The following is a 22,235-nucleotide window of genomic DNA, read 5'->3' on the forward strand; positions in this document are numbered from 1 at the left end:
TGCTACTTGGGGAGCAAAATAACTGATGATGTTCGAAGTAGAGAGGATATAAAATGTAGACTGGCAATGGCAAGGAAAGCGTGTCTGAAGAAAAGAAATTTGTTAACATCGAGTATAGATTTAAGTGTCAGGAAGTCGTTTCTGACAGTATTTGTATGGAGTGTAGCCATGTATGGAAGTGAAACAAGGACGAGAAGAGGATAGAAGCTTTCAAAATGTGGTGCTAGGGAAGAATGCTGAAGATTAGATGGATAGATCACATAACTAATGAGGAGGAAGTATTGAACAGGATTGGGGAGAAGAGAAGTTTGTGGCACAACTTGTCTGGAAGAAGGGATTGGTTGGTAGGACATGTTCTAAGGTATCAAGGGATCACCAGTTTAGTTTTGGGGGCAGAGTGGATGGTAAAAATCGTAGAGGGAGAGCAAGAGATGAATACACTAAACAGATACAGAAGGATGTAGGTTGCAGTAGGTACTGGGAGATGAAGAAGCTTGCACAGGATAGAGTAGTTGGAGAGCTGCATCAAACCAGTCTCAGGACTGAAGACCACAAGATCACAACAACAATATTATCGCTGGCGCGGTGCGATCGCAAATTAGTGTACTACATCAGGTCAGTTTTAGCGAGATTCGTGACGAGTAGATACCTAAGGAAAACCTCAATAAGTTAGCTCGCTTATCAGCCTCCACTTCCGAACAAACGAATGAGCTCGCCTAGCGCTTTGGACGAAAACTGGTCACTGCACATTGGCCACCGAATGCCGCGCAAGCCAAAGCAGACGTTTGGGGGCGTGGTTTCCTTGGATGGACGTCCTGAGCGCTCGGATGTTTCAGCCTGAAGGTGTCCAACCAATCTGCACACAATTTTCACGTTCCATTGCTTAAATCAAAAAGAAATGAACAGAGTTGCTGAAACTTCGCTATCGAGTCTCTATTTCTGGGTATCTCTTATTATGCTTTGATGCGTCTTTAATCGACGTTTAATATTATTGTTTTGATAGTGTTTTAGACAATTGTTTTCGTTTCTGTCATTGGCAATTCTATTCACCAATGGGATGAGTTTGCAAATGTCTCGCCAGAGTGCACTTAAGTACGGTACCGTATCACCACATAGCGAGAGTTTCACGAATGATTGAGGAAAAAGGGCGCGAAAAACATCCCTTGCGCAAAATACGTAACATTACTTTATTTTCCTTTCATGCTGGTTGCGTGTAATATGCCTTATTAGCAGGTTTCTTTTTACGGGTGTATTACGCATGATTTTAGTGAGTTTTACTTTCTTGCAAATAACAACAGCATACCACGAGTTCGAAAACAACGCAATATAAATTCAGTGTGCAATTTATCAGGTAAAATTTTGGAACATGCAGTCAGGATGAAAGTGAAGGAATTTGGTGCACCCAGAAACTGGAACAAAAACAGTGTAAATCGAGGCGAGAGTGCACACAACATTTTAACACAACTATGTACAAAGCAACTGACTGGTTATTTGCACTATATGACTTTAAAATGCATATCTTTGTAGTTCACATTTCCAGGCCGGTTGCTCAGATTGTTCACGTCGTCCAGTCACAGGTCAAATCCGTGACATCATGGAAACATCACTGATTCGTTTTGCGATGTCATTAACATCGCAGTTTGAGGGCACAAAACGTCAAATGTGTGAAGTTCAGACATGAAAATACCGGACACTGTAAGCATGCAACGGAGCTAACATACACTACGTTAAATATCTCTCCAAAACGCGGCTTTTAGTACTATTTGTTGTGGTAAACTGTTGGGAAATGTGACATGGGGAGATAATAAGCTGCGTATAGATTTTATCTTGGAGTCAGCTTTTGATATTGTTTGGTAGTTGATTATGAAATGGAAAGAAGATACAGTATGTAAACGTCTGACTATGCTATCCCCCCCCCCCCTCCTGAAATAATGGGTGTGGTGACAGACTGATCTGTGGTGTAGCCTGTGATCCAGATTATTCCGACCGATAAATGTTGCAGCCTTCCCCAGTATGAAAACTACCTGCCGCGCCTATTGAGCAACTCATCCAACGTATCCCCAATTGTATCAATTATTTACTGACTTGCCAATCACCGGTGCTCATTTCACCTGCAAGATCTACAGATGTTGTTTGAGCGCCTGTGTTGTCGCCTCCACAACCGTAATTTCTTTGAACCAAGTTCAGATATTAACTAAAGAAAAGGCTCACACACACACAGCACCATGTGGATGTGATCGGTAACTTACAGGTTCCCAAGAATCTACTCGATGCTTCTTTTTTGTAGTGCACACTTTACCGATTCAGCATGCCATAAAATTCTTCATCTGATAGCAGAAGTCAAAAAATTCGCATCCAAGATCGACGCAGACTCGCCTGAGCCTCTGGTTTAGACTTCCCATCCGCCTCCAAACGTAGGACTGCAGTCGTTCCTCAGTATGATGCTCCAAATAGAGAATTATGCTTCCAGTCTGCGGGAGAAACTACTTGTCTTCAGTAATTCAGCTAACTGTTTAAACTGTAAATGAACCAAGGGTGGCCTCATAACCGAGGCAGCAAGCGTTATTCCTACGGACATGAGCTACTATTTATAGCCAGTTGTATGCAAAGTATTCAGTGGATCCTGGTAGATCCTCCTCCACACCTCGATCAAGACCCCGAGCTAGCATACCGAATGTAAATTGCCCTTCTTTCCTGACCCATCTATTATTTCTCTGAGGGGCTCCATTATCCGCCCAATGTTGGAGCCCCCAGTAATGAACAAATCCAGCCACTGTGGCTGCCTGCACTGGTAAATTTCTTCAGAAATTCAGCTGCATTGTGCTCTTCTCTGAGCAAGTCTCTACCATCTAAAAAAAATTCTAAATAGCTATCTTATACCGTTAGCAATTACTGACTAATTTCAAAATGCAGTACAACTTTCAGCGTCCATAAAATATCAGCTTGTAGCATCCCTTGCTCCCTGTACTTTGCTGTATTCAAGTATTCCTCAAAATAAGTGCGAAACGTGCCCTGTCGTACACTGTATTGTCCTGGATTCCAAATCTCATTCTGGACCTTGTATTGCACTCTTTGTGACCAATATTCTATCGCCCCAACAGCTGGATTTCCACGTGCAACAAAAATTACGCCATTTGGCCGCCACTCGAGTTTCGTCACCGATCTGATGGATACAGAAAAATTCCTGAGGCGCCATTAGAATGGCATCACTTTTAGTAGTGCCACAAACGGTACAAACGCTCTAGCTCTGTAATGCCACTTTCCTTCTCCTGCCATCGATTAAAATTACAAGGGGCACCCATCCTTGAAGCTAACATGCTGTATTTGATGTTTTTCATATTTGCACTTGTGTATTATGAAAATATGTAGTTTCAGTGGTACAGTGCATTAATAATCTTTCCATAATACGTCGTTTTGAGTGTGGACTGTTACAGTGATAGGATGAGCAACTTTGGTGTATAAAGGTTTTGCCAGTGCTGCTATGAGCTCATTATGGTTAATTTACACGATGAAAGTTTATGATGTTTTTGTATTATATGACGCTTGGATAAAATGTATGTGATTAGGCAGGTATTATTTAATTAGTTAAAGGTGATATGTGGTTTCAGACTAGCTCACTTTACTCTAAAGAAATGAAAATAGATGCTTTACTGGCAGTACACTAAGATGATCAGGTTCTAGTACTGGAAACTTCAATACCCTTTGAACATTTGCCTAGGGGATTGGAGAAAGGAAGTAAAAAGGCATAGGTGGCTTTTAATAAAGGAAATAAACTATATTACAGTAGGTTTTAGTGCATTTGCATTAATCATAGCACCAAAATTCAGTTTATAATAAATTTAATATTTCATCATATTAAACTGATGATGGATGCGAGAGTGAAAAATTTAGGCTTTAAGTCAGTGTTTAGGGCATAGTAAGTAGCATCCAACATATCACGCAAAAACTTTCAAATCATACTTTTGAGAGCGTGGCATAGGACTAAATATTGCAAAGATATAATCGCAAGATGTCAAATGCCGAAGTATCACTTCTAGTTTTACTTGAGCCTGGACTGCATCTTTAATGTAAGTGTCGAATTTTTAATAGAACTCTTTCACACATCTTCAAGTACTCGAAATCATCTTTCGTTACCTGAAAGTCTTCCACATATGGGTCTTGTTTGCGAGGGCTATGTGAATTACATTGTCTGGTGCCACTGTGTTAGTTGTACGTAAATTCCATTTGAAAATCCAACATTTGTACTTTGCCTTCTCCTTATTGAATTCTTGGCTTAGTTGTAATACCATAAACTGAATGATAACATCAATGTCTGTATGAATAATCTCAGTTGACTCCATACTGAAGACAGTGCCACGACAGTTGTGGCAAGAGCGTGTGGAAACAGCAGCACACAGTGCCACTGTCGTATCAGCCCCATGCCATTTGCTGTGGCGATACATTTGCTACATGTCTAATTCTGGCTTAATACAACATCTCATTCCGTATAACATCCAACAAACCTAATCTTTTGATTTTCTGTGCGGTTTTGCGACAGTATCCACGGAACGGTTTTTAGAAAACCACTTCTAGGTTCAAATATGCAAAATCTGATAAACCATAACAAACTATCTTTCGGCATATATATCATTATAAGTGATTTTTTCCCATGCCAGTGGTGTTTCTTGTAGTATTTTCTCCATTTGTGGCATTTCATAAATGCAGCGTCAATTCAGACTAGTTACACTGCATTATCAAATAACCGATTATAATGGTGCTGACACCCAATCCTTTCATTTGGGCTTTAATTGTTCTGACAGCCTGTTACGTTGCCCTTGTCAGTTGTGTCTGCATCTTTGACAAATATCTGTTCCTTCATAAATCTCATCTACTTTTGTATATTTGTGTTCTCATAAATTCTTCAAATTCCCATCCATTCTCGTCTTTTAAATATCAAAAACCTCTCGAAAATCCTCATATATTTCTTTGTCTCGTGCCTTTCTCCACTCGTAGACCGTTTTATCCAGTATTTCATGCCATTCTCCTCTAAATTTTGCGTCAAATGTTTCTATCAACTGCTCATCTGTTTGTTCTATCCATGTGTCAAATGATTTCTCTGTTGTGGTTACCGTTTCTGGAAAAGTTTTCAACATAACTTGTTCACTTTCCTTATATTTCGATGTCAACATATCCTCAATTGACACTATCTGTATTATTTTTCTACTCTGCAACTACTGTAATTTTCACTAACACTTCATTTTGCTATTCAGTTATGCTACCTACTTTTGTTGATTGTCGGTTTTGCTACACAGTCATTCTTCTTGTGACTCACTCATGTGAATAACTTCTTTTTGTGTACTAAATAAGAAACATTTGCCCTTTTGTCATGGACTGTGTTCTTGTCAAGATTCTGATTATTTAGCTCACGAAATTCTGGGGAAGAACTACAAATGGTATGGAGTTAAAGCTTTGCCTTTGGTTGGTTTAAATCGTATCTCAACAATGGAAAACAGGTGGTCGCATTATAACTTATACCTCAGGAAGAAACTTACATTCCGGCTGGTAAAACTTTCTGTTGGAACCGTGTTTCCAATCCAGTTACTTAAACACAACACAAATTACAGGTTCTGTACAGGTTAAGAGTTTGGTGTACAACAGAAGCTACTAACTTATGGTTATGCAAAGGATGAACATTGCGAAATTCTACAGTCCATCCTAATACTATGAGAAATCCAGCCAGAGATAAACACCAGGCTTAGTCCTAGTTCACAGCATAAGTCATGAACAGGATGATACCCAGAGAATTTCTGGAAAGCATGCAGGGCTGAAAACTATTATCCTGTTCCAGCGATCAAGGGTTTATTTTTGTGACGTGATGTGCCTGCTGCAACTATATGGCGCAGCCAATTGTGGGAGCAAATACATAGTCTCGCTCTCTGACTCGCTGGTTACATCATCTGCAATTCTCCACACCTGAAATGGTACAAGGGTCGAAAATGACCTTACTTGTGACGACTCTGTAGGAGTGGGCATAGGGTCAGCACCTACTGTGTAGGTGGGGTTCCCAACACCTGATGTCCTGGACAGACAGCTGGGCAAGAAGAGAAGACCCAGGTCTGAATGGTTACCCTGCATCAGAATGGCGACGACATCATGGTATGGTAAGCCAAGCAGGATATGAGGGGCTGTTCTGAACGTAGATGCAGGGAACAACTTCATGGTTCTCTTGGAGCAGTGGTGGTGCCTATGGTTTTCCTAGTGATACTGTTGAAGATGATAGCAAGGGAGGATGCAACGCCATGTGAGACATTTATATTCTCAGCCACAGGTCATAGCGGAAAGATGACCCAGGCTAAGGCCTGTAATGCAGTTGGTTTTGGTGGAGCCACCGCTGGAGTCTGTTGGTGTCCACTTTGCAAAGGTGGCAACGCTGTGCGACTGTACTGATAGCAAGGAATCATCCCAGAGGCCCTCTGAAAGGGCGCACCTACATCATACCATGGAAGCTACTTCAATAGAGCTGGTGATGTTAGTGTTGTTGCAGCCAGAGAAGGTGGAGGATGGTTAGAGATTGTCTGCTAGGCAGAAGTTTCACCAAGCTCTTCTATGTGACAAACGGTTAGAGCGTCTTCACTATAAGAAGACTGTATTGCAGCTGACATCTTTTCCTTAAAAGTTTGAACCACTGCTCCTCCTCTCCATTAGACTTAGGATGAAAAGGAATAGTGGGGAGATGCTGCTTGCTAAAAAGAGGGGAGAGGTGATTTGTGCGTTAATAATCACAGTGATGCTTGGTAGACCTTCAGATAAACACATGTGCAAGTGTTTTAATTGTCTCTTGTCTCAAAGCTGAAGACACCCTGGTGGCAAATGGAAACTCTGAGAAAAATTCAACGATAAGTAGCCACATCTAGTTGAGAAAAGGATCTGCAAAGCTTACTTGAATCTGTTGTCAAAGAGCAGCAGGCTGGCGCCAGAATGGAAAGACTTTTGGAGGTAATGTCTGCTGGGTGGCAGGGTCAGAATGTAAATGGGCGAGTACCTCAATATCTTTGTCGACAGTAACCACAGCAGTGGGCCAAGGTGTTTATCTGCCTGACATCTCAATGATTTGAATGAAGCAGTGCAATTATGTGAGTGAATAGATGGACACCATCCTGTGTTGACAGCCTGCTTTTCAAATCAAAATAGTATATGAATGTTGGTTTGGATCTTGGAGGCAGGTGCCCCAACCATTTCTAATAAACCCATTTGAAATTTTGGCGCATCACGAAGTGTACAAAATCGTACACAATGGTAGGAAGAGGTGAACTGTAGAAAGTTGTGGCAACTGTTGTCAAAAGAAAGTTCGTCAGGAGAAGAGATAATTAGCGAGAAAGTTAACACTGTAAATATAAAATTTACCTATCTTATATTTCCCCAAACGAACGAAAACTCATTACAAATAGTGTATCCAGAAACAGAGCCTAGCTCATCAGTGTCAACAAGGAAGAGTTCTATTGTACAAAACATGAACTATGGTGTTGTAGCCACAACTAGATAAGGTCTTCATAGTGTCATGTGGCGAGGTGGCTTTGAGTGCAAGTCAGTCGAGGGGCTGTCCTGTATTGCAGCAGCAGAGGGTGCTTGTGGTACAGAGTTGCTGGAGGTGTGGCTCTGTGGATGCAAACCATTAAATCCACCAATTCCCGCATGACTGTTCTCGGTGTCAAATGGAAAATTGCCATTCTGTTAACAACCTTATTACTCTGTGGGATTGTATCGATATGTGATACCACACATCATGCGTCCTTTCATGATTCTGATGCAATGGCAGACGTCATCATTTAAAGTAAACAGGGGCTTGGAGTTGATGTAGTAGACATAACCTCCTGCTGGCCAAATTCTGCGTTGGGGCCAGCAAGGAGCTAGGGAAGGTCATATGCACTTATGTACTAGTGTGATGGTTTGCCTGAGATGACACTTTGGTATGTCCTACTCCTGCAAATGTTGTTCCATTTTGTTGGGCAATGATAAATAAGCGCCAAATGAAGCAAGAAAAGGCTAGTGATTTATCACCAAAGGGAGTTTTAATACTGCAGAAGTATATGTGAAATTTGTACTCCACGAGGGCCTCTTCCTCTATCTGGGAAGTTCCGTTACGCCTTATTTAACGTTTAGTAAACAAAAGCTGTTGGGTGAGAGGGGAAGTATGGCATGAAACAAGGCACCTTTTGTAGCACCAGTTTATGCAAGTGGACTGAATTGTCACATGTAGGCAACCAAACAATCTCACCTCCCTTCTCTCAGAGGGCGCTCGAGGGTTGTGAAATCTGCGCTAGATTCCCTATTAACATTCTGTAGTATTTCACCTTGATCATAAAGGATTATAGTTTTTCAACTTCTGTGATGGGGGTATGCCGTCTATGGTCTTTGTGTGGTGTTTGGTTGGAGATATTCCATTTACAAAAAAAAACAAGTACTTAAACAGATATTGAGAAATCTGACACTTCTTGAAACTGCACATGAAGCGAGCTTAGGTTTTCGAGATGCGCGCAAATGTTAGACCCCTTAACGAATATATCATAACTACATCATGACAGAATTAGAAACGCCAAAAGGGAGCTGTTGGTGTCAGTAGAGGCCGAATGAGGAGTTAAAAACGAGAACTTGTTTGGAGTCCAGTTCCAAAAGTAGTTACAAGCACACTTCCAATAAATCGATATTGGGGTAACATGCAATGACTTTTGATTTTGAAAGAGGTCCTAAGTGCATGGTGAAATCAAATAAGTGTCAGCCATTACCTGAAAATTAACTCCTATGCAATCTCCGCAATTTCGATGTTTCTCTATAGTATTTAATGGCATTTGTCAGGTGAGGTGGATAACTTCGTTCAGCTATGATATTACATGGCATTTCCCTATTCACGTATTCGAATGCTTGTACAAAAGTAATAGCGGTTTCCCTATTGAACTCTTGTCTCTTTTGTGTTTTACAGTGTAAGAACAGTGTCAATAATTGATCGTCCCTTTCTAAAACCAGACTGTTCTTCAGATATTAGTTTTTCTGTGATCTTTTTAAATATAGCATTCAGGGATTATGGGTTGAATCCATGAGGCTTACATCTCGATAGTTGCTAGTTTTATTTTTATCAACCTTCTTAAAAATAGATATTAACCCAACAAATGCTGTGGAGAGTCTGTACACAAACACCAAACTTATTATAGATATGGGGAAAATAGCAACAAAGCTAATGAACACAAACAAAGGGGTACGACAAGGATGTTTCCAACACTCATCAATATATATATATATATATATATATAATCAGTAAATGGAAAATGTTGAACATAAAAGGTGTTTTTTTTTTTAGATTGTGATACTAGACTAAACGGAATATGCGTGCAGATGTTCTACCTCTGACAGCAGAGAATGAAGATGACCTTCAGATGGAAGTCTAAATGTTTCAACAGGCAGCCTCAAATTGCAACCTAATATTGACAGTAGATAAAACGGAAGTGATAGCATTAAGGAGCAGACAGTCAGTAAGATCTAAAATAGTCTTGTACTGTAAAAAGGTTGTAGCAAGTAAAACATTTTAAATATCTAGTATGTGACATGACTCAGATTACATAAATTTACTTCCTTACATGGAACCATCGCAAATAGTTTGCAGAATAAAGCCAGGAAAGAAACCCAATAGAAGTTTTATAGACCAATAGCGATACCAACCCTTACTTATGGAAGTAAGGCAAGTACAACAATAAGACATCAAGAAAGTAGAATACAGTTTCAAGAAATGAGATTTCTAAGAAGAGTGGAAGGATGTACAAGGAAAGATAAAAAACAAATGAGGATGTAAGGAAAAATCTAGGAGTCTGTAACTTAAACGAAAAATAAAGGAAAATAGCAGAAAATGGGAGGAACATGTAGAATGTGTGAGTGCAGAAAGACTCCCAATAAAGACTCCTAGTTGTAAATGCACTGGATGAATAAATGTGGAAAAACCATACAAGTGAAGGTGTACTGTAAAAAGCAATTTACCTAATACATGAAGTGAAGAAGAAGAAAAAGAAAAAAGATGAAAATCTCCACTCAGTCTGAGGAAGTCGTTTGTTTTGTACACCCCTACCGAAATGGACAGGCCTGAACTAGATGACATGGCTGGGATCACTTGTTATTGATAGAGGTAGTCGAGCTTGATCTTGGGGTGAAGGACGTGCCCATGGGATTGGAGGCGTATCTTTGCCTCATACCAGTGGCACAGCCTATACCTGGAGAAAACAGCTCTTAAATAGGTGTCCAGAGATCGTCGATGGCTTGGAACAGAATTGCAGTGGGAATAAGATCTACCAACTCATCAATGGAAAACCTAAACTGATTAAACTGGTCACGACCAAAAAAGTATCTGTTGCAAAGAAACTACTAACAATAAAGGTGATGTGTTGTGACATACATTTGTATGTCACCTTGTAAGAAAGTTCCACCTGTTTATTACATTTCTAAATCTACATCTACGCACACGGGAAAAACGACTACCAAAATTTTTCTCTACGAGCCTTGATTTCTCTTATTTTATCGTGATGATCATTTCTTCCTGTGTAGGTGAGTCCAGCAGAATGTTTTCGCAATTGTAGGAGAAAACTGGTGATTGAAATTTCATGGGAAGATCCCATCGCAAAGAAAAACCTCTTTGTTTAAATGATTTCTACTCCAATTCACGTATCATGTCTGTGGTACTATCACACTTACTTCGTGATAATACGAAACGAGCTGCCCTTCTTTGTACTTTTTCGATGTCATCTGTCAGTCCCACCTGATGAGGATCCCACACCACACAGCGATACTCCAGAATACGACTGACAAGCGTGGTGTAAGCAGTCTCTTTAGTAGACCTGTTGAACCGTCTAAGTTTTCTGCCAAAGAATCACAGTGTTTGGTTTGCTCTGCCCACATCATTATCTATGTGATCGTTCCAATTTAGGTTATTTGCAATTTTAATCCCCAAGTATTTATGTGAATTTACAGCTTTAAGACTTGTGTGACTTATTGTGTAACCGAAATTTAGCGGATTTCTTTTACTACTCATGTGAATAACTTCACACTTTTCTTTATTCAAGGTCAATTACCACTTTTCGCATCATATAGATCTCTTATCTAAATCATTTTGCAATTAGTTTTGATCATCTGATGACTTTACAAGATGGTAAATGACAGCATCATCTACAAACAATCGAGGAAGGCTACTCTGATAATCTCCTATGTCGTTAATATAGATCAGGAACAATAGAGGGCTTATAACACTAACTTGGGGAACGCCGGATATTACTTCTCTTTTACTCCATGACTGTCTATTACTACAAATTGTGACTTTTGTAACAGGAAGTCAAGAATACAGTCTCACAACTGAGGCGATATTCCATAGGCATGCAGTTTGGTTAGAAGACTCATGTGAGGAACGATGTCAAAAACCTTGTGGAAATCTAAAAATATGGAATCAATTTTAAAATCCCCTGTCGATAGCACTCATTCCTTCATTATGTTCGAATACAGTATATGTTCCAGAACACTGCTGCAAACTGACATTAGCGATACAAGTCTGTAATTCAGCGGATTACCCCTAATTCCCTTTGTGGGTATTGGTGTGACTTGAGCAATTTTCCAGTCTTTAGGTACAGATCTTTCTGTGTGCAAGCAGTTGTACATAATTGCCAAATATGGAGCTACTGTATCAGAATACTCTGAAAGAAACGTGGCTGGTATACAATCTGGACCAGAGGCCTTGCCCTTTATCAAGTGATTTAAGCTCCTTTGCTACACTGAAGATATCTGCGTCTACATTTCTATTCTTGACAGTTGATCTTGATTAGAATTAAGAAATATTTACTTCGTCTTCTTGTTTTAGAGAACCATGTGTAATAACTCTGCTTTAGTGGCCCTGTCATCAGTGATTTCACTGTTATTATCACACAGTGAAGGTATTGATTGCGTCTTGCCACTGGTGTATTTTATGTATGGCCAGAATCTCTTTGGGTTTTCTGCCATATTTGGAGACAGAGTTTCGTTGTGGAAATTATTAAAAGCATATCGCATTGAAGTACACACTGTAGTTCGAACTGTTGCAAAATTTTGCCAATCTTGCAGATTTTGCGGTCTTTTAAATTTGGCAAGCTTTTTCTGTTGCTTCTGAAACAGCGATCTGACCCGTTTTGTGTACCATGTGGGATCAGGACCATCACTTATTAATTTATGTGGTACATATCCCTCAACTGCCGTCTATATATCCCTTTTAAATAATTCCACAACGTTTCTACACTTACGTGATCAGATCGGAAGGAGTGAAGACTGTCTCTTAAAAAAGCTTTAAGAGCACTTTTATCGGCTATTTTTAAACAGGTATACTTTGAGTTTCTTTTTGATGGTTGCAGGTGTTACGGTGTTCAGCCTAGCAGCAACTGCCTTGTTGTCTCAATACCTGTATTTGTCACTATACACATTATTTGTCCAGGATTATTTGTTGCTAAGAGGTCAAGTATGCTTTCGCAACCATTTATGCTTCGAGTGGTCTCTTGAACTAACTGTTCAACATTTTTTTCTGAAAAATCATTCAGTACAATTTTGAATGAAGGTTTATGCCTGCTGCTGCTTTTGAACGTATAATGTTTCCAGGATATTGAGTGTAGATTGAATTCACCACAGACTATAATTGTATGAGTGGGACACTTATTTTAAATTAGACTCAAGTTTTCTTTGAACTGTTCAGCAACTATATCTACTGAGTCGGGGAGTCAGTAAAAAGGATCCAGTTAATAGTTTACTCCGATTGTCAAGTATAACCTCTACCCATATTATTTTGCAGGAACTATCTACTTCAGTTTGACTATAAGGCTAACTATTTCTGACAGCAATAAATACTCCACCACCAACTGTATTTAATCTATCATTTCTGAACACTGTTAGATCGTTTGAAAAAAATTCGGCTGAAGTTAGCCAGCTTTCTGTACCTGTAACTATTTGAGCTTCAGTGCTTTCTATTAGGGCTTGGAGCTCTGGTTCATTCTCAACACAGCTACGACAATTTATAATTACAATACCGATCTTTTCTACAACTACCTTACTGTGTTTTGCCTGCCCCATTTTAGACGGACGGCCTTTATATGGTTTCCTGAGACCCTCTAGCCTAAAAAACCGCCCAGTCCCTTCCACACAGCCCCCACTACCCGCTTCCTGTGTGTAGTGGACTCTTGAACAATTAATGCATCCAGAAGCACCCTTTCCACATCCAGAATGACTCCCCCCTGGTATGCACACTGGCTTCCTTCCCCTCCTTGGAGCCATGTTCCTAAGGAGCCCCAATTTCGCGCCTAATGTTGGAGCCCCCAACATTTGATGCACTGTGCACAGTAACTGTGATGTTTGCCACATATAATGAACAGTCATGAAATATTTCCTGTGTTAATGCTTTGTAACTGGTTGACTCTCCTAGGATATAACATAATGGTGTCGATAATAATATATTATTCACTCTTCTTCTGATGCTCATTACGAAAGGTGTGATGTAATCTGATTGTGTAATAAATCTAATATTAGATAATTTCTGCTTTCATTCGAGTAGACCATAACCCTTCCTTGGATTATCATAATTAATGAGTTATTTATGGGCTACAGAAATACTTAAACTATATCTCTCTGTGTGGTAGATAAATATTAACGCAGGTACTGTTTATTATTTTGTCTGGTGTGAATTCCACTAGATAACTCTAGTAATGGTAATAGTTAGTGAGATAGTTAGAAACTGAACTTCAATTTTTCGGTTTTTTTCAGTATGATAATCGTTGTCATAGTACTGTTGAACACTGAGACACCCATGAATAATTACTACCAACACCAGATGACGTGGACAGAATACTGGACTTAAACATTCCATTTGCAAAATAAGCAGAGACTTACTTTAATATAGTGCCCTCTGGAGATGCTTATCTGTACCTTACTCTTGTATATTAACACAATTTCACTGTCTGTTTCATGATATTAAATGATAATAAAACCCAAATTGGAGATAAAGGGGAAACCACAGAAAATGAAGGAGGAAGTGGTCAGTAAAGCAGCAAGATAATGCTGATATATTTATATTCTTTCAGAATGAATACTTCTGTCAAGCAATAGATTATGTCTGAGCTGCAGCATGATTAACCATTTAGAGGTGCTATAAAGTTATACATTAGTAAATTGTAATTCTATCGTCCCATAATAATTACAGAATTGCTACATGATTGTTCTTGTAAATCCGTACTAATTGCATGTCAGCAGAATTTTTTATTGATGCAAACCTTAGTTCTTTTTCTGTGTTATTATTATTTACTGATGGGAGTATATCAGATTTTTCAATTTGTTTGAGGGTTCTGGTAATGGTAAAAACCCTCTCGCCACAGACAAGGCAGTGGCCAATGACCTTCACTTAACAACTGAAACCAGCTTCATTTGCGAAGATTCTTTAGTGATAACAGGCAAGCAGCACTGAGTGAAATAACCACAGAAATCAATGTGGGACAAAGACGAATATATCTGTTAGGACATTGTATCGAAATCTGGCTGTAATGGGCTATGGCAGCAGACGACCAAGGTGAGTGCATTTGCTAACAACACGACATTGCTTGCTGCGTCTCTCCCAGGATAATCACCACATTGGTTGTACCCTAGACGACTGATAACCCATGGCACAGTCAGATGAGTCCGATTTCAGTTGGTAAGAGCCGATGGTAGGGCTCGAGGGTGTGGCACAAAGACCCCAGTAATTCATGGACTGACGATCTCAAAATTGAATGGATTGTGTTCTCTGGTCCGATACAACCGACCATTGACTAGAAATTTCGTTTGCAGCCATTCATTGACTTCATGTTCCCAAACAATGATGTTGTGTCACTGGGCCACAATTGTTCACTATTGGTTTGAAGAACATTCTGGACTATTCGAGAGAATGATTTGTCCACCCATATCACTCGACATGAATCCAATCAAATATCTGTGGGACACAATCGAGTGATTAGTTCTTGCACAACATTTGCAATGGCAACAATTTCACGGTTATAGACCCCTGTATAGGCAGTATGCCTCAGTATTTCTGCACAGGACTTGCAACGACTTCTTGAGTCCATGCCACATCTAGCTGCTGCATGCACTACACCCGGAAAAAGTAGATACAATATGGTATTAGGAGATATCCCATGACTTTTGTCGCCTCAGTGTAGTTCAAACGAAAATGATATGGCAGAGGTTACTTAACTCACCACTGGTTACTCATTTGGAAAACTAACATGCACTAAGTCTAGCCCTGAATGCTCGGCCAGAGAATGTGAGAGGGGTACTCAGAAAAATTTAGGCTAATCTGGTATAACAATGGAATAGATATGCGAGAAGAATTATGTTCTTGTAATGTATGTTGTCACAATCAACCTAAGGTAGTCTCTCACTCAACGATATATTCTGTAGTAGGGGACATTTATGGGGTGTTAGCATCGATACAGGTGCTGTAGCTAGTGTTGTCTCTTATGGAGTGTATGGAAGGTTATGTAAAACAGTGGAAATGGCGATCTTGTGCGTCAGTAATTGTACGAGCCATTGAAATGCACTCCCAAAATATTAAATGGATGTGTATAGGTTATAATAATATCAATAATTTCATGTGGCTCACTGGCCTGGTGCACATCTTCCAATTGGGTGCCACTTCGGCGACTTGTGTACCCATAACCTCCGCTAGTTATCCAACTGCGGCAGGGGACCGACAGTTCAGTGTGGAATCCGAACCACATTTCGTTTCTGGCAGTTCCTCACGTCATTAGGAGGTTCAAATGCAGACTGAAAAATCCAAGATCCAACCAGGATTTTATTCTGTGACATTATGGTTTCCAGTAGAGCACTTTACCACTTTACCACCAGATCTGAATGATAGGAAATGTAGCAATTATGAGAATGTTCCTAATAAAACTGTAAATATGTTAATTGTGGACTGCATTAACTCCACGGGAAGAAGGCTACAATAAACCTGACCACAGGCAATCGTATGTTGTTGATTGATGGCCAGATTTACACCATAGGAGATATTGCCAGAAAATCAATATTCAGTTCATATGCAGGGAAAATGATAATTCATATCCACACTATTCTGAACATAAAATTAAGATGGAAATATATGAGTAACAGTAGCTTACTAAGGACTAACACAAATATTGAAACTCCAATTTTGTAAATTACTTCTGTGAGTTTGAAACTTTCTTCTGTGCTTTTTGCCAGTTTTCCATAGCACCACACCCGAATAGGGAGATATTTAAGTGATAATATCCTGGTACTAGGAGCAAATAATCAGCCTTATGACTAAACAGGCATTATACTGATCTTTGTAACCGCTCTGTTGAGCTTCATTGGAAGTTATGCTTTGAGGAATAATATCTTGTATTGTACTAAATGTTGCTGACTTTTTCATTAACCATCAATATTCAACAAATAATGATTCATCTGTTCAACATGATGTACTGCTCCAATCTTTGTAATACTCATTGACAACTTACAGAAACAGTTAATGATTGTACTAATCAAAGAACATATGTATTTCAAACAAACAGAATGGCTCAATATGTGTGTAATTTCATAGCCCTAGTATCAAACCACTCAGGGCGACATTAGAGACATAGTTAGAATCTGCACTATGATTTTCCTAATTTTTTTAATCCCATAGCCTCAATCATAGTATTATTGAACATAGAGATTCCAGTGAATATTTGCTGCAAACACCAGATGATATGGACAGAATATTGCGCTTTCACATCCCATTCATAAAATACACAGAGACTTACTTTAACTTCCATTTAAGAAGTCCCTCATATCAGAAATTCATAGGCACAGTAGAACCTTTTTTGAAGAAAATCTGAACTCCAATGAAACCATCTGGATACATATGCTCCAATTTTTGAACCCTATATACTTCTTGAAATGTTCATAAGTGAAAGATTTAACAATGTTAACTAGTATGAAAATTTTCAGTATTTCAGCAGACTTCTTATAGATCAAGTTACATGTAACTATTGGCACTTGATGCACTGACTTGGCAGGTACAGCGAGTTGCTGCAGAAGTTGGTAGTTTGTAATTAGCAGTGTTATTATCAAGTGTAGGCTAAGGCACTGTTATTATCGAGTGTAGCTTAAGGCAGTGTCAATAAAGTGGTAAAGAGTTCAATGATCTGATGAAGTGTTCAGTATAATTCACTCATTTTTATGTATGTATAAAAATGAATTTGTGTGAGAGTGTATGTGATAAAATGGAGGTTCAATAAAGAATAAATATAAAAACAAAATTTTAAAGTAACTCAGGTGTGCCAACCTTCTATACCACAATCTAGTCATCTTTGTTGGTGAACCTACATGACATTAAAGTTCCTTGTGTATACATTTTGGTGTGTACATGTTCGACTCAGTTCTCCACACAGTGACAGAAATCACATTAAGCTTATGGATAATACCTCTACAGTCCTCAGAAACTACTCGCAAACCTTTTGATTCTAGTTTGCACAGTGACAGCAGGTTATAGCTGAGGCCTGAAACTGAGAAAATATCTGAAATAAAAGTCTCAAATCTTGTCATTTACTTAACTTAAAACTTCAGTTTTGCCAACACATTTCGCACATAGAGATGTTCCAGATTTGGAAATGTAAATTTATTATTAGTTATAACAACCATTTCCCATTTTTCAACCATACATTACTCATTATTAGATGCTATATAGTAACCAAATACAAGTAGTGCTTAATTTCAGTTCGTCTTGCATGACTAGCTGCAGGGAAACAGTAATTATTCTCTTTCCTATCTTCATCAAAAATGGTACAAATGGCTCTGAGCACTACGGGACTTAACATCTGTGGTCATCAGTCCCCTAGAACTTAGAACTACTTAAACCTAACAAACCTAAGGACATCACACACATCCATTCCCGAGGCAGGATTCGAACCTGCTACAGTAGCAGTCGCGCGATTCCGGACTGAGCACCTAGAACCGCTAGAACACCGCGGGCGGCTTATCTTCATCAACAGAGGCTGTGCCAGCATAAACGTATTTTCGTTTTGAAGCTGCGTTTGCTGTCTTCCTCCCACCAGCAAACTATGTTTTGTGGTGTTTCAGCCCACAGTTATAACACAAACAATAAAATGGTTAGTACGTCTGTTTTCTGAACTTATATTGTTACCAGACTTCATTGTACATCCTAATTCGGCAAAAATAAAACACTTGATTACATATTATGGTCTTCCTTGACATTTTTCCTTTTTTTCCTACAAAAGTCGATTCTCCAAAAAAACTAGACTCAACATTTCTGATTACAATGTTACTAGCCATGTGATTAGGCTCTGAATCATCGTAACTCTCGGTTTAATGTCTCTAATTGCAGAAAACGATCAGTAAGCAAGTTATTTGTTGACTAAAATTTCGTCGTTTGCAATGTTTTTCAAATTAACAATGGCTTTCCATTCCTCTCTGCTCATAAACATTACACATCAACAACCACAGATCAAATGAGCTAACATCACCTTTGAAATACTCCAGATAATTATCTATGCCTGATTTGAGACTGTGACTTGTCTCATTGCTTCGATATTGCGAACTGCTTGTCTTTCTTTGTGAAAAGTTCTGCCATATCGTTCTTCCCATATAAGATCATTTCAGAATGTTGCATTTGAATAAATTTCAACAGATCCATCTCATGTAAAAATATCTCAATTCGAAATTTCCTCTTACTATAATAGTTTCCATCGAAAAACGGAGTTTTATGTTTCTCTGCATCATCAAGCATGGTCAACAGTGCGACTACATTGTTTTATAAGATACTTATTTATTAGCCTTTCAGCATGTTTCCCATGCAGTTAGCTTTGTCAACTGAAGTTATGTATGTACATGTAGCTTTTAGTGAAATATACACAGTTTTAAGATATTTACAAATTGGTGACTTTAATTACATAATTTACTTTCTAGTATACCTCATTACAAATCTACAAAATTATATTTGAATAAATTTATGATCTCTTCCATTATATATCTGCTATTAACTACAGATATATACAGACTCTTTTCAAGTTCTATGAGGGTATATTTACATTTTACCTCTACATGACTACTCTGCAACTCACATTTAAGTGATTGGCAGAGGATTCATCGAACCACAATCATACTATCTCTCTACCATTTCACTCCCGAACAGCGCGCGGGAAAAACGAACACCTAAACCTTTCTGTTCGAGCTCTGATTTCTCTTATTTTATTTTGATGATCATTCCTACCTATGTAGGTTGGGCTCAACAAAATATTTTCTCATTCGGAAGAGAAAGTTGGTGACTGAAATATAGTAAATAGATCTCGCCACGACGAAAAACGTCTTTGCTTTAATGACTTCCATCCCAATTCGTGTATCATATCTGCCACACTCTCTCCTCTAATACGTGATAATACAAAACGAGCTGCCCTTTTTTTGTACCCTTTCGATGTCCTCCGTCAATCCCACCTGGTAAGGATCCCACACCACGCAGCAATATTCTAACAGAGGACGAACGAGTGTAGTGTAAGCTGTCTCTTTAGTGGACTTGTTGCATCTTCTAAGTGTCCTGCCAATGAAACGCAACCTTTGGCTTGCCTTCCCCACGATATTATCTATGTGGTCTTTCCAACTGAAGTTGTTCGTAATTTTAACACCCAGGTACTTAGTTGAATTGACAGCCTTGAGAATTGTACTATTTACCGAGTAATCGAATTCCAACGGACTTCTTTTGGAACTCATGTGGATCACCTCACACTTTTCGTTATTTAGCGTCAACTGCCAGCTGCCACACCATACAGCAATCTTTTCTAAATCGCTTTGCAACTGATACTGGTCTTCAGATGACCTTACTAGATGGTAAATTACAGCATCATCTGCGAACAACCTAAGAGAACTGCTCAGATTGTCACCCAGGTCATTTATATAGATCACGAACAGCAGAGGTCCCAGGACGCTTCCCTGGGGAACACCTTGAAAGAAAAAGTACAGTATGATGTGATTTGAATAAGTACACAGCTACAATACTATTTTTTACTAGTACTTAGAATTTTTCGCTAATTATATATATCCCTCATGCTACTTTTACTGTTTTCTTTTATGAATATTGTGCCGTATTTTTAAGCCATACCTCTAATATTACTTTACGTTTACTTAGAGTGAGGTTTTTTACTGCTTGTGGCAGCTTGTTTTGTATTCCCAGTCTTGGTTATTTGTGACTATTATGTATCAATAGTTGCCTTTAATACTGTATGTCTCACATGCAGTTCTTTCTAGTACTGTGCATATGTACTATCGTTCTTGGATTAATTTCTGTATATTTTCTTTGTCATATACTAAGCAGGTATACATGAAAAGACTAGGGAGTGTCATTATATTGAGTTGACTGAAATACCGTATTTTATGGAATATAAACGCTATTTTTTCTTTGAAAAATTGCCTCCAAAATTCATATGCGGCTTATACTCGAAATTAATTTAAAAATGTTCAGTGTTTGATTTAAAATTCCCGCCAGTATTAAAAATAGCCATATATTCGAAGCTGTGGGGAACCTACCCTTATCTGGCAAACATTGGATTCAACTGGCAGTAGCAGAGCACCAACGCAATGAACATGAGTTGTGGAGATTCTCAAGTTAGCTAACACTGTCTCCCTCCTGCCCTGTCATCACAAACCAAGAACACTGTCTAGCCTATATGTCACTGCAGTCTACAGTGCAGGTACTGAAAGTGATTTGCATTATCAGTAACAGTATGTTACTTTTGTTGGAAGCTACTTTTCTAATGGAAAAAATAAAAGGTATGCTTGTGATGTGGGCTATAAATTTAAAGGTATAGCATATGAAGAACAACATGGAAACAGTGCAGCTGAGCAACATTTTGGCCCTCCACGAACAGAAAAAAATCATTTGCAGTTGGTGGGATAGTGAAGAAAAACCGAGGAAGAATAAATGTACAAATAGAAGACTGAATACAAAATGACCTAAAATGGCTTGTGACGATATTCATTAATTTCAAACGGCAGTTCGGTTATATGATCTAATAATTTTTTTGGCCTGGCTTTGCAATCTAATAATGAAAATGGTAAAAATTTTATTTTTTAATGAAATTGCTGAAAAAATTAGTCTGTAGTGTCTTATAGTCAGTAAAATATGGTATTTGTTACAGGATTCTCCAAAACACAATCCTTGAAAACATTTGATGGCTGTCTGAACATGCAGTTTGTATCTAGTAAATTACGCCATAACACGATCTATGTTGTGTGGTTGCTGGTTGAAAAATGCCGCGAAAAGTACAACCTTGCTTTTCTAGACCTCGACAAGGCTTTTGATTGTGCACTATATGACGTAATCTGGTTAGTACTTGGCAATCATGGCATTCCAGAGTACCTTGTCAACCAGGTACCGCTTCTGTATGTAGAACCATGGATCTGTGTCCAAGCAGCTGCAGAACTGTCAAATGAGTTTCACTTCACAGTTGGGATCCACCAAGGTTCGACCTTATGCCCAATGCTTTTTATTTTTCTGATGGACACTGTCACATCAGATATGCACATGCCACTAATGTGAACAATTCTCTATGCTGACAATGTCATGTTGGCTGTGGAGAACAAGTTTGACGTCCAGCACAACACACAAGAGAAGAACGGTAGACTCACATGACATGATCTGTGGCTCAAACAAAAAGAAAACTGAGTACCTGACATCAGATCTGCGAAGCTGAAACCATCAACGTTGTTGTGGAAGATCTACAAATAGTAACAAAATTTAAGTATCTCGGTTCTACAATCTCAAGCGATGGCCAACTAGCAGATGAGCTTAATGCAAGGATGCAGGCAGCTGTATGAAGTCGTGAACGACAACAGGTGTTACCTGCGATCGTCAGATTAAGGACTGCCTGAAGTCAAAGATCTACTGGACTGTCATCTGTCGCCAGCTGGTGTGGGCGAGCTGGAACCGAGTGACTGCTACGGTCGCAGGTTCGAGTCCTGCCTGGGGCATGGGTGTGTGTGATGTCCTTAGGTTAGTTAGGTTTAAGTTGTTCTAAGTTCTAGGGGAGTAATGACCTCAGTTGCTAAGTCCCATAGTGCTCAGAGCCATTTGAACCATTTTTTTGAACTGGCATCCGTCCAGTAACTCCCTATGGCACCATGTATTGGCCAGATGCGAAAGACACATAATGACGATTGGATGTCATGGAGACTAAGAT

The sequence above is a fragment of the Schistocerca gregaria genome, chromosome 7, assembly GCF_023897955.1.
Source record: "Schistocerca gregaria isolate iqSchGreg1 chromosome 7, iqSchGreg1.2, whole genome shotgun sequence".
NCBI classification, from domain to species: domain Eukaryota; kingdom Metazoa; phylum Arthropoda; class Insecta; order Orthoptera; family Acrididae; genus Schistocerca; species Schistocerca gregaria.